The following is a 10,077-nucleotide window of genomic DNA, read 5'->3' as shown; positions in this document are numbered from 1 at the left end:
GGATTTCAGAAGGGAAAGAATGTGAGCATGTCTCCTCTCACTGGTTTTCTGGAATAACCATTTTAAGTGGGAACCAACATTGTATTCCTCAATTAGACTAAAATGCAAATACCATTATTAGTAATTTTCACCACGGTTCTTTATGAGGTGATGTTTCAGTGGCAGAATAAGGCAATAAAATATCATGAGACTCCTATTTGCAGATTTACTCAGTACATTGAGTTCAGCTTGTTGTCGTTATTATGTCTTCAAAGAGCACCACATCTGTAATAGAGGCTGGGCTCCCACATTCTGTATCACTTAAAGTAAAAAGACTAGGGAAACATCTGAATAATTTAAAATAGATAAGGGCTAAGTATCCTCACCTACCCTAAGTGTCTGTAGAATTGACTTCAACAGTCCTGCCAAGTTCCATTTTAATTTTCCACAGTCATCCAATTATGGATCTGAAAAATCAACCAGACGTGGTGATATATTATTTTTTTCTGCTTAGAGCTTTCCATGTGATTTCTTGTACATCATCCTGCACTGAAAGGTGGAGACGTTGTGACTGATGTGGATAAAATACTTAATGGCGTTGACGCAGCTAGCATCATGTTCCCCTCCTAATATTCTCGCTGTATTTTCACCAGATCATGGACTGTTTTCCGTCAGTCTGAACTCTGGGGATAAAGGATCACATGAATTAGATGGAGGTTAGTGGTTCTCAATCCTATTTCCATTTTTAAATCTGAGATAATATTTTAAAAATACAAACCAAGACCCATCTCTAGGGACCTGCCGCAATCGACTGGGGATTGACTAAATCGGAGCTGCACAAAAGTTGTTTTCAAAAGTTCCCGCAGGGAATTTTTTATGAGTAGCCAGAGTTAGCGAGAAATAATCTGAACGATTTTCTTCTTTTCTTTTTGTTTTCTGAGACTATCAGCTCAAAACACCTTTATTAAAAATAAACCCAGGACACCTAGAGGACTCAGGTAAGCATCCAACTCTGGAATTCGGTTCAGGTCATGATTCTGTGGTTTGTGAGTTCGAGGCCCGCGTGCTCGTCTGGTGTGCTGACAGCTCAGGGCCTGCTTGGAATCCTTTCTTTCTCCCTCTGTCTCTGCCCCTCCCCTGCTTGTGCTTTCTCTCTCTTTCAAAAATAAATAAATAAACTTTCAGCTCCTGAAAGGCATCGTGGAGGGTGGTTTTCCTCCAAGATGCATTCCTAAATTCCCCACGCCAAATTAGGATCTTCCTCCCTCCCCTAAACTCAATAGGACCCTCTTCATCTACCTCCACGGACTTGCTTACCCAAATTAACCTGATATTATTACAGCTATGTCGTGAAGATTACAACTCTTAGCAAATTACATTCTTAGAAGGCGGATCTCGCTTTTTATTTGTTTTATCTTACCAATAATGCTTCCCAGGACCTTTCCCAAAGTAAGAACGTTCATGGATATTTTTATGAAATTTAATTGGATTAAAATGATCTTGGCACAATACAATAGCAATACAAAACATAATTTCATTCGTTCATTCGCAAGCTATTAAAAGTACTACATATTCTTTTTAATAAAGTTTATGAAAAGGCCATTTTAGCACTTTCTTTAATTAAAAAAAAGCTTGTTAGCTTCAGGAAAATTATTCTTTAATTCATCTATTTATAGCTTTTTATATGGAAAAATAGACCTGAAATCTAAACGTCTATCTATCGTGGGGCGCCTGGGTGGCTCAGTCGATTAAGCGACCGACTTCAGCACAGGTCATGATCTCCCAGTTCTGGAGTTCGAGCCCCGCATTGGGCTCCGTGGTGACAGTTCAGAGCCTGGCGCCTGCTCTGGACTCTGTCTCCCTCTCTGCCCTTCCCCCACTCATGCTCACTCTGTCTCTCTCTTGCTCTCACACAAAAATAAATAAACAGTAAAAAAATAAATAATAAATAAATGTCTATGTTATGTACCGTATGTTCATAACCTTGTAGTTTCTCTGCTTATTTTTCTTTTTGATTCGTAGGCACTCTTCATAAAATGCAGAGAAGAGCCTTTCTCCGTCATATGGGTTACAAAGAGTTTTCGGTGTTTACCCGTTTGTTTTCTTTTTACTCTTGTTGTACTATTTTTGCCACACTCTGTTTTGATGTAGTGAAATTGATCGAGGAGTTAAATTTATTCATCTCTCTCTTTGGATGGTCTCACTTCTGGGTCCTGTTTAGAAAAGGCTTTCTTCCTAAATGGCTTTTGAAATCACCCCTGCTTCTAGTTTCTGTCCGTTCTGTGCCAGCCTGAGCGCCCTACACTGAGAACTGAGGCGCTATGGGCCCGATGGGCGTGATGCGTGGGCTTCCAATTGAAACAGTGCATTTGACTGCTTTCAGCGTGTGTCGCGTACCTCGGTGCCCAGCTGCGAATGGTAAATAGACGGATTTGCTTACACCTCGTCTTTACGTAGTATAGGATTCCGTAGTATTCATGGTATGGCTCTGTGGCTGTACCACAATTTAATGTATTCTTTCGTCCATTCCCTCCCTCTCTGCTGATGACCACTTAATTTGTATGAATGGACTGTCTGTATATACGTATGTATTTTTATTTTATTTTATTTTATTTTTTAAATTTTTTTTTAACATTTATTTATTTTTGAGACAGGGAGAGATAGCATGAACGGGGGAGGGTCAGAGAGAGAGGGAGACACAGAATCCGAAACAGGCTCCAGGCTCTGAGCTGTCAGCACAGAGCCCGACGCGGGGCTCGAACTCACGGACCGTGAGATCATGACCTGAGCCGAAGTCGGCCGCCCAACCGACTGAGCCACCCAGGCGCCCCTATGTATGTATTTTTAAATTCTAGTTAACACGGAGTGTAACACTAGTTTCAGGCGTGACACATCACCCTGGGCTCATCACGACAAGTGCAGTCCTCAATCCCCATCATCTATTACACTCATCCCTCCCACCTCCATCTCCTCTCTGGTAACCATCAGTGTGTTCCCTAAGGTTAAGGGTCTGTTTCTTGGTTTGCCTTTCTCACTCTCTCTTTTTATTTCCTCCTGTGCTGTTTGTTTTGTGTCTTAAATTCCACAGATGAGTGTTTGTCTTTATTTCCTTCCTCTTCCTTCCCCCTCTCCTCTTCTTCCTCTTTTAATTGTAATGAATGCATTGTCATAATCAACCTTTTATTCACGTAAGATAGAATTCTAGGCACACGTTATTATTGGGTAGTAGATTATCAGATTAGAGAGACTTTAAATCTAATATGGTACCTACCTACCTTTCAAAAAACCCACGATGTTTCATTTTTGATAGTTACTGCGCTAAATGCTAGTCCATTGGCCATTTGCGTACTTTCTGTGAACTGCACGTTTATATTTTTGACAGATTTTGCGTTAGTTTGTTTATATTCTTGTACTTACTTGAACTCTTTGTGAAGTATATCATCCAATTTCAATGTTCTACATGTGTCACAGATATTAGGTGGAAACCTCTTCCGTGTTTTTTTTTCTTTTTGCCATTAAAACGTTTTAACTTCTTATGAATAACCTTTGACAACATCTGTTTTAATATCTTCTCCATTTTTTCACTTGTTCAGAAGAGCTTTCCAATCTGTGTGTTACAAAAATATTCTTCTATTTTTCCCAATAATTATGATACACTTCTTAATCTTATCCGATCTAAAGCTTATTTTTAATACATTTGTATAAGCTATTTGCCTCAAAATATTTACTGAATAATCTATTTTCTAATGTGCTACATTCATATATTTACTGGAATAAATTATAACTGTATAATATTTTGTGAATAATTTTCAGTATTATCCAATTGTAAATGAGTCATAGTAGCTATATAGTTTAATAACTGTTGGTTTGTTGCTGCTTATGCTAGTTAGCTGTATCATCGGAATCATACTATATCCATACTATATTCTTCTCCTTTTGTGAGGAGGTATTAGGGAGGAGTGAAGAATCAAATCCTGGTAGATTCCTTAATGTCTCTGGTAAATAACTGCGTGGGCTTTCTCCTCTTCCTTTCAGACAACTTCCCCAGAACTACAGGATATCACAAAGACTTTAAAGAATTTTTTCCATTCACGAAACATTTTAAATTCATTATCTGTGAAATGACATTTTTAGATTTGGTGTCCAAAGTATGGGGCTGCAGATTGCAGATGAGAGCTGAGGTCACCCTTGGGGACCAGGAGACCCACTAAGCAGACACTGTTGTCATCAAGGCTAAAGATAGTGGAAGCCTGCCGTAGAACAGGGGCGGTGGGAGGGAGGGAATGACTCAGGTGCCCAAACCCTTCCTCTGTGCTAGGACTATGGGATTGGCCCCTTGGATGAGACACCGGTTAGCTAGAGCAGGAGTGGCCCAGGCTCCACTGGATGCAGTGGACAGCCCCTTTCCTTGCGACCGGATCTGACTTCAGGTTGTTTAACTTCTATAAAAAAAAAAAAAAAAAAGTTTATTCTCCTTTCCCCTCAGATCCATGGTTCTTTCCAGCATACCATCAGGACAACACTCTAAAACTTCTGGGTCATAATGGTATTCAGACTACTTGTAGCGACATCTCTCCCTGCATTAGGAGTATTTGTCCATTGCTATGGGTGTCGGTCTTAATATATGTTTAATTTTGTGTATAATCTCTTCTGTAGACCTAAGGTAAAACACTGGAATGGATGATGTTAGTTAAGAGAACTCTAAAATCTTTAATCATCGTGAGGGATGGGAAAATAGCAGCCTGAGCCATTATGCTAATTGGGTTTGTTAAAACACAGCAAAGTTACTGTAAATAAATGCTCGCAAATGTTCTTTTATGTAACATAAGTAATATAACAGCCAACACTCTTACAATGACTTACTAAAGCAGTAGTTAGGAAGCTCCATGCGTGACTGAAAATTGAATTTCTTGAACTCAAACTGCCAAAATGTATTTAGAAAATATGAAAAGGGCTTAAATGTATGCTATTTTTACAAAAAAAAAAAAGGAATCAGGTACAATTGTCTCAAAATTCGAATCTGACTGCTATACCAGCTTTTAAGTAAGATCTACTTAATAGTAAGAAAATACTTTGGAATATCTCTGTACCATTATATTTCAGTCTTCCTGTTGCTAGAAATATCTGAGCTGATGATGCATAAATTTCTTTAAGTTGAGAATTTGAACATTTTTATTAGATATGGCATAATTCAAAACAAATGGTAGACTTAGATTATTCCCAAAGACACTTTATTAATTCATAGTTAATCAAGTAGCTTGGGTTTTGCTTTGTTTTGCTTTGCTTTATTTTGTTTTGTTTTGTTGCTAAGTGTGCGCTCAGCTTTCCCTTTTGTCTTTATTAGGATGATGACTTCTCTGCTTCAGTCTCTGCTAAAGATACAAAACTGTTTTGCAGTGTTCTTTTCCAGTTTCCCACAAAGCAGAATTTTCCCAGCCCTTTTTAAAATCAGAAACTACCATCAGACCAGACGGAAGCATGTAGGTTCAGACACTGAATTCTGTAAAAATGATGCTAACACACTGAAATCTTTGCCTCCTCTGATCCTGGTCCATGATTGTGGGTGGTTTTGTGGACACGTACCTGAATCATTGAAAACTGCTTTTATGACGTATGTGTGGCATAGACTAATGAAGGTAGGACATTTTTTTAACCTGAAAATAGGAAGAGAGATTTGCTAAATATCTGAATAAAAACCTGTACATTTGTACATTTTTCTTAAGAAAAATCAGTAGCATAAGTCGATTCATTGTATCCATCTATTTATTTTGGGGGTTGCACAAACCATCAGAGCTTTTAAACTTGTGTGGCTATGGCACTTTTTCATGAATAATCACGTGAAAACAGAAGTAAATGAGTAAAAGTCACATGGATTTGAATATCCTCTTAAAATTTTCAGAAACAAACACTCATGCAGATGATTAATCCTGATCTTCTAGGGTTTTTTCGTTGTTTTTTTTTTTTTTTTTTTTTTAGTTGTTGAGAATTTATATTTACTTAAAACTCAGAAATCCTTTTTGTCCCATTCACTTTCTTGAAACGCATGCCTACTCAAGTACGTTACAAGTTATATCAGTGGAATCATGCTTTCATAAAGTTTAAATTGCATAAACATCTCAAAAAATTTTGCCGCAAAAAATAGACATATTTTTATGTGTTTTTAGCACTTTGAATCAAGAAAATTAAGGCATTTTAAGCATCAGTTTCTTCAACTTTAAAGTCAGCGTAGAGCTATCCATGTTCTAGGCTCATTGAATAAATTACGTGGGATAAACTCTATAAAATATATGACATTTCTGAAATGCTTAGTAAATAAAATCTATGACTAAGCATTATTATTTTTTTAATGACATGACAGATATCGATGGCTTCTTACTCTTGTGTTTTTTTACAGGTGACATGGGATGTCCATATATTTCTGGGTAGATAATAAATTTAATTAATTGTTACAAAACTTTGGAGCAAACCATCAGCATCAAAGCAAGATGCGATGACCTCTGTTAAGTTATACGCTCTTATCAATATTTGACTCTCTTTTCTGCACCGAGGCTTTTCAGGAGAAAATAATTTCATCCCTGAGACTTAAGATATAACACGTCTGAGAAACTATTTGAAGAGGTAGCTCTGTGTCCACACGTTTGACTGACACCCAAAAGTCTTACCAGTAAACTTGGTGCGGCCAACGTCATGACTCTCCACCTTTGATGAAGTGCCTTGAGGTCGGAGGCAATAATGGGAGAAACACTTTTAGAATCACGGCTATTAAAAATAAATGCTGCTGTTGCAAAGATATTAGTAATTTTGAATATGCCGGAATCACAAGGAGCGGCTTTCTGATTATACAAAAATCTATTACAAGTAACGAGTGTGTATCTTGAAATCATATAAAATCTGCTATTGGGTCATCTGGGTTTTGCAAATTAAAGGAATACCTACTTTTCTCTCTTATAAAAACGGTGTATTTGTTCCCACTCTTTAAAATTCCTAGAATAGCTTTCCTCCCCCTATCAGGTGCCCTTTAAGTATATAGCATTTTTGTATCGAATAAAAAGGCAACGGTCATGGACTGAGAGAGAAATGGCTTAGATCCCCAAATTAATAAAACCTTACAGAGTACTTTTAGCTGTACTTTTACTGCAGACTAGCAAACATTTTAACAAGTGGAGATAAAACTCAGGTCCATGCCTACCACATGTTAGCAGCACCTCATCGAAATGTGGAGAAAGGGGGTTATTGAGAGTTCAAATGTGGGCCAGCCCCCGCCCCTGCCAGATTAAAAGCAAGGGTAAAAGAGAAGGTCTTTCATATTTTGAAAACGAAAATAAATTCAGTGCATGTGAAATACGAACTAAAAATATTACGTGTGTAACAATTATTTGATAGATTGAGTATAACATTTCAGGGAATATGAAAGCTGTAATAAATTCCGTCAAATTGGTTCAAATATAATTATGTCAATTATACTTCACAGAAGCCTGTGCTCCAGCTTCATGGTCAGTGGTTTTATTGTTTGTAATATGCCAGTCTATGCTTTTCTCTATTCTGCACATGGAAATTCTCTGCAGAATCCTGTAATGTATAAAGCAAATTCGTGCTCAAGATATATTCCTTAAACTATGATCTAATGGGCCTAAATCACCTTAAAACAGGGCTGATTAATAAGTAATATGTGCTGATTTTGCATTATGTATTTTGCGGTCTTAGAAAATATTTAGTATTCAGCATGAAATTATGTTCTTGTTTTATTCCATGATTTGAGCCACCAGGCACAGGTGCCATTAGGTAACCAAAATATAAGTAACTGATGCAGACGCTTGAAGGAAAAGTAGTTGTTTGTGAAACAAACAAAAGCATCAGTTTTACCTTTGGTCTTTAAAAAAAAGCATATTAATAAGTGTGGTAAATGAAAGGGTTTACTGCTCCTACTCATATTTCGGCTGATGTGACGCCCTTATGTTTGAGATCTCAAGCAGCAAATCTACTAAAATCCATATTGCAAGCAAAAATGACTAAAGGCATAATGTACTCAAGTTATGAAATGAGAATATGAAGATATATTTGTAAGCCACCAGGAACATCATTCTCCAAAGTAGAAATGCCTTGTTTCTGTTCTTGGTCTCTTATATTAAGTGGATTTCATAGGGAAAGAGCTATGAAAGGTTGGAAGAGAATTAATTAGTCATAATGATATTTCAGGAACAGGATTTTAAACTTGGCATAGTCAATGACGCTCAATTTACACACATATATTACACGCCCAACGTGACACCGAGTAAACAGAAAATATATATACATATATATACTCTCATGTCCATGATTTTCAATTGCATAACCTTGAACGATTTACCTTGAAATATTTTAAGATTCACTGAATATTAATAGAGTCTTAAATGTAATAGTACTTATGCATGCACTAATCCAAATAGCCATACATTGCGTGCATTCTACAAAGATTAGTTTATTTTCACTTTCCACAAGGGAAAAAGAAACGATAGGTTTTGTTTTTGTTTTTGTTTTTGTTTTTGTTTTTCCTATGACTTCCTAACAAGCAGGGAAAATGAGAGCTCCATGTAAATAAAAATCTCAATATTTCACCTGGCCCACATTGTTCTTCAACAGAAATGGCCCATCGCGTGCTAAGCACACGAAAGTTCATTTTGCACTACCAGCCATTTTCGGGGAATGAGATTATGGTTTTCTATGTCCTTTGCTGTCTTAGGCTGTTGCTAGACCTACTGTCGGAGGATTTATTTCAGTGGAGGGGTGTGCACATCAGGACAAAGTTTGAGCAGTGATAGGAGAACCCCTCACCCAGCGCACTGCCTAGCTTGGATTTCTTCCCCACGGCCCGCGTGTCCTGACCTGTAGTCCGCACAGCAGAGATGGCGGCAGATGCTGCTGGAGAGAGTTGTTTGATGAACTTGGAGAGCTTCTTCAATCGGCTTCACTGTTCTTTTCTCTGCTATCTTTTCTCTTTGGTCATCTTGAAGGCAAACAAAAGAACAAACAACTTGGCGCGAGTTTAGGCTCATCCCTCCGCCCACCCCGCTCTTACCCTACTTGGGGATTTATACCACTTCTCCGTTAGGTGACATTGGCATTGGAAACAAAAGAAGGCAAAAGCACATTCAGTTCATTTTAAAAACACACGCTGCGGTGCCAACGTGCGCTGTGTTTGCGTGTTTTTAGAGACAGAGGTAAATTTATTTGGGAAAATGGCAGCAAAGAAGATGATTTTCGCCACTAGCACGAGACCTTATTTGCAGTTGCCTAACTGCATTTCTTGGAATTAATTAAGTGTATCTCTGAAGCCAGCCACCTACAAAAATCTGGGTAAAACTACACATGTTTCTAGCAAGGCTTCCATATCAGATCGTGATTTAAAACTCTACACACAGACCCGTAACATCCCATCATTTATAAGACCCCAGACTCGGGAAACGGAAGGCTCCGGGAGGCATGCTGGAAGTTTGGAGAGACCCTCACCTTGTGCACCTTGACCTCCTGAACCAAAGCTGACGGCCAGTCAGTTGTAAGCCTTCAGTTGTGCTCCGGTCCAAAAGCTGACATGTGAGCATTAGTTGTGGTGACAGGCTGCTCTAACTTGGCTGTCATCTGGCCCATTTTCTACACAAACCATCAACATAATTCACTCTAAAGGGCTCTCTGAGAGGGCCTAATGCTTTTTCTTTCTTCCCTTGTACAGTGCAGAATTTAGGACAGCTTATTTTAATTTGATGAGCTGCACTATGATCTAATAAGGGACAGCTGTGGCAGCTAAGTCCCCAGGCTATTTATTGTCAATTAGAATGAATCCTAAATAAACTCCCTTCATTCTAAACTTGACCCATTCTTGAACAGTAGACAAAAATGGCACTTAGCAAAGGAGACGTGGGGAAGCAGAAGAAAGGGCCGATGGAATGTAAAACCTATGAAAGAGAGGACTCTTCAAATACAATTAGAAGGATGCGCGGTGATAATGACATTTTGATGTCAAATAATTGCTATTGAGATTTTGGTATTGGGGAAGACATCCATGGGGGGAACGCAAGAGAATATCAAGCTGTCAAATAAAATGTATTGTGTTGTTAGAGTCAA

The 10,077-nt window shown here is 38.2% G+C and overlaps 1 long non-coding RNA gene across 1 annotated transcript; it reads right to left on the bottom strand.

Annotated features, from left to right (window-relative positions):
- Window positions 1-243: 243 nt before the first annotated feature.
- LOC122199530 lies at window positions 244-9,550 on the bottom strand. Its single transcript, XR_006193548.1, has 6 exons — window positions 9,466-9,550; window positions 8,842-8,962; window positions 6,642-6,692; window positions 5,563-5,633; window positions 3,397-3,586; window positions 244-662 (listed from the first exon to the last, which is right to left on the bottom strand). It is a non-coding gene; the product is annotated as an uncharacterized LOC122199530 (long non-coding RNA).
- Between the last annotated feature and the right edge of the window lie 527 nt (window positions 9,551-10,077).

Source organism: Panthera leo, chromosome A1 (genome assembly GCF_018350215.1).
Source record: "Panthera leo isolate Ple1 chromosome A1, P.leo_Ple1_pat1.1, whole genome shotgun sequence".
In the NCBI taxonomy this organism is placed as follows: Eukaryota; Metazoa; Chordata; class Mammalia; order Carnivora; family Felidae; genus Panthera; species Panthera leo.
The sequence above is the reverse complement of the archived record's forward strand: the minus strand, read 5'-3'. Positions and strand labels throughout refer to the sequence as shown.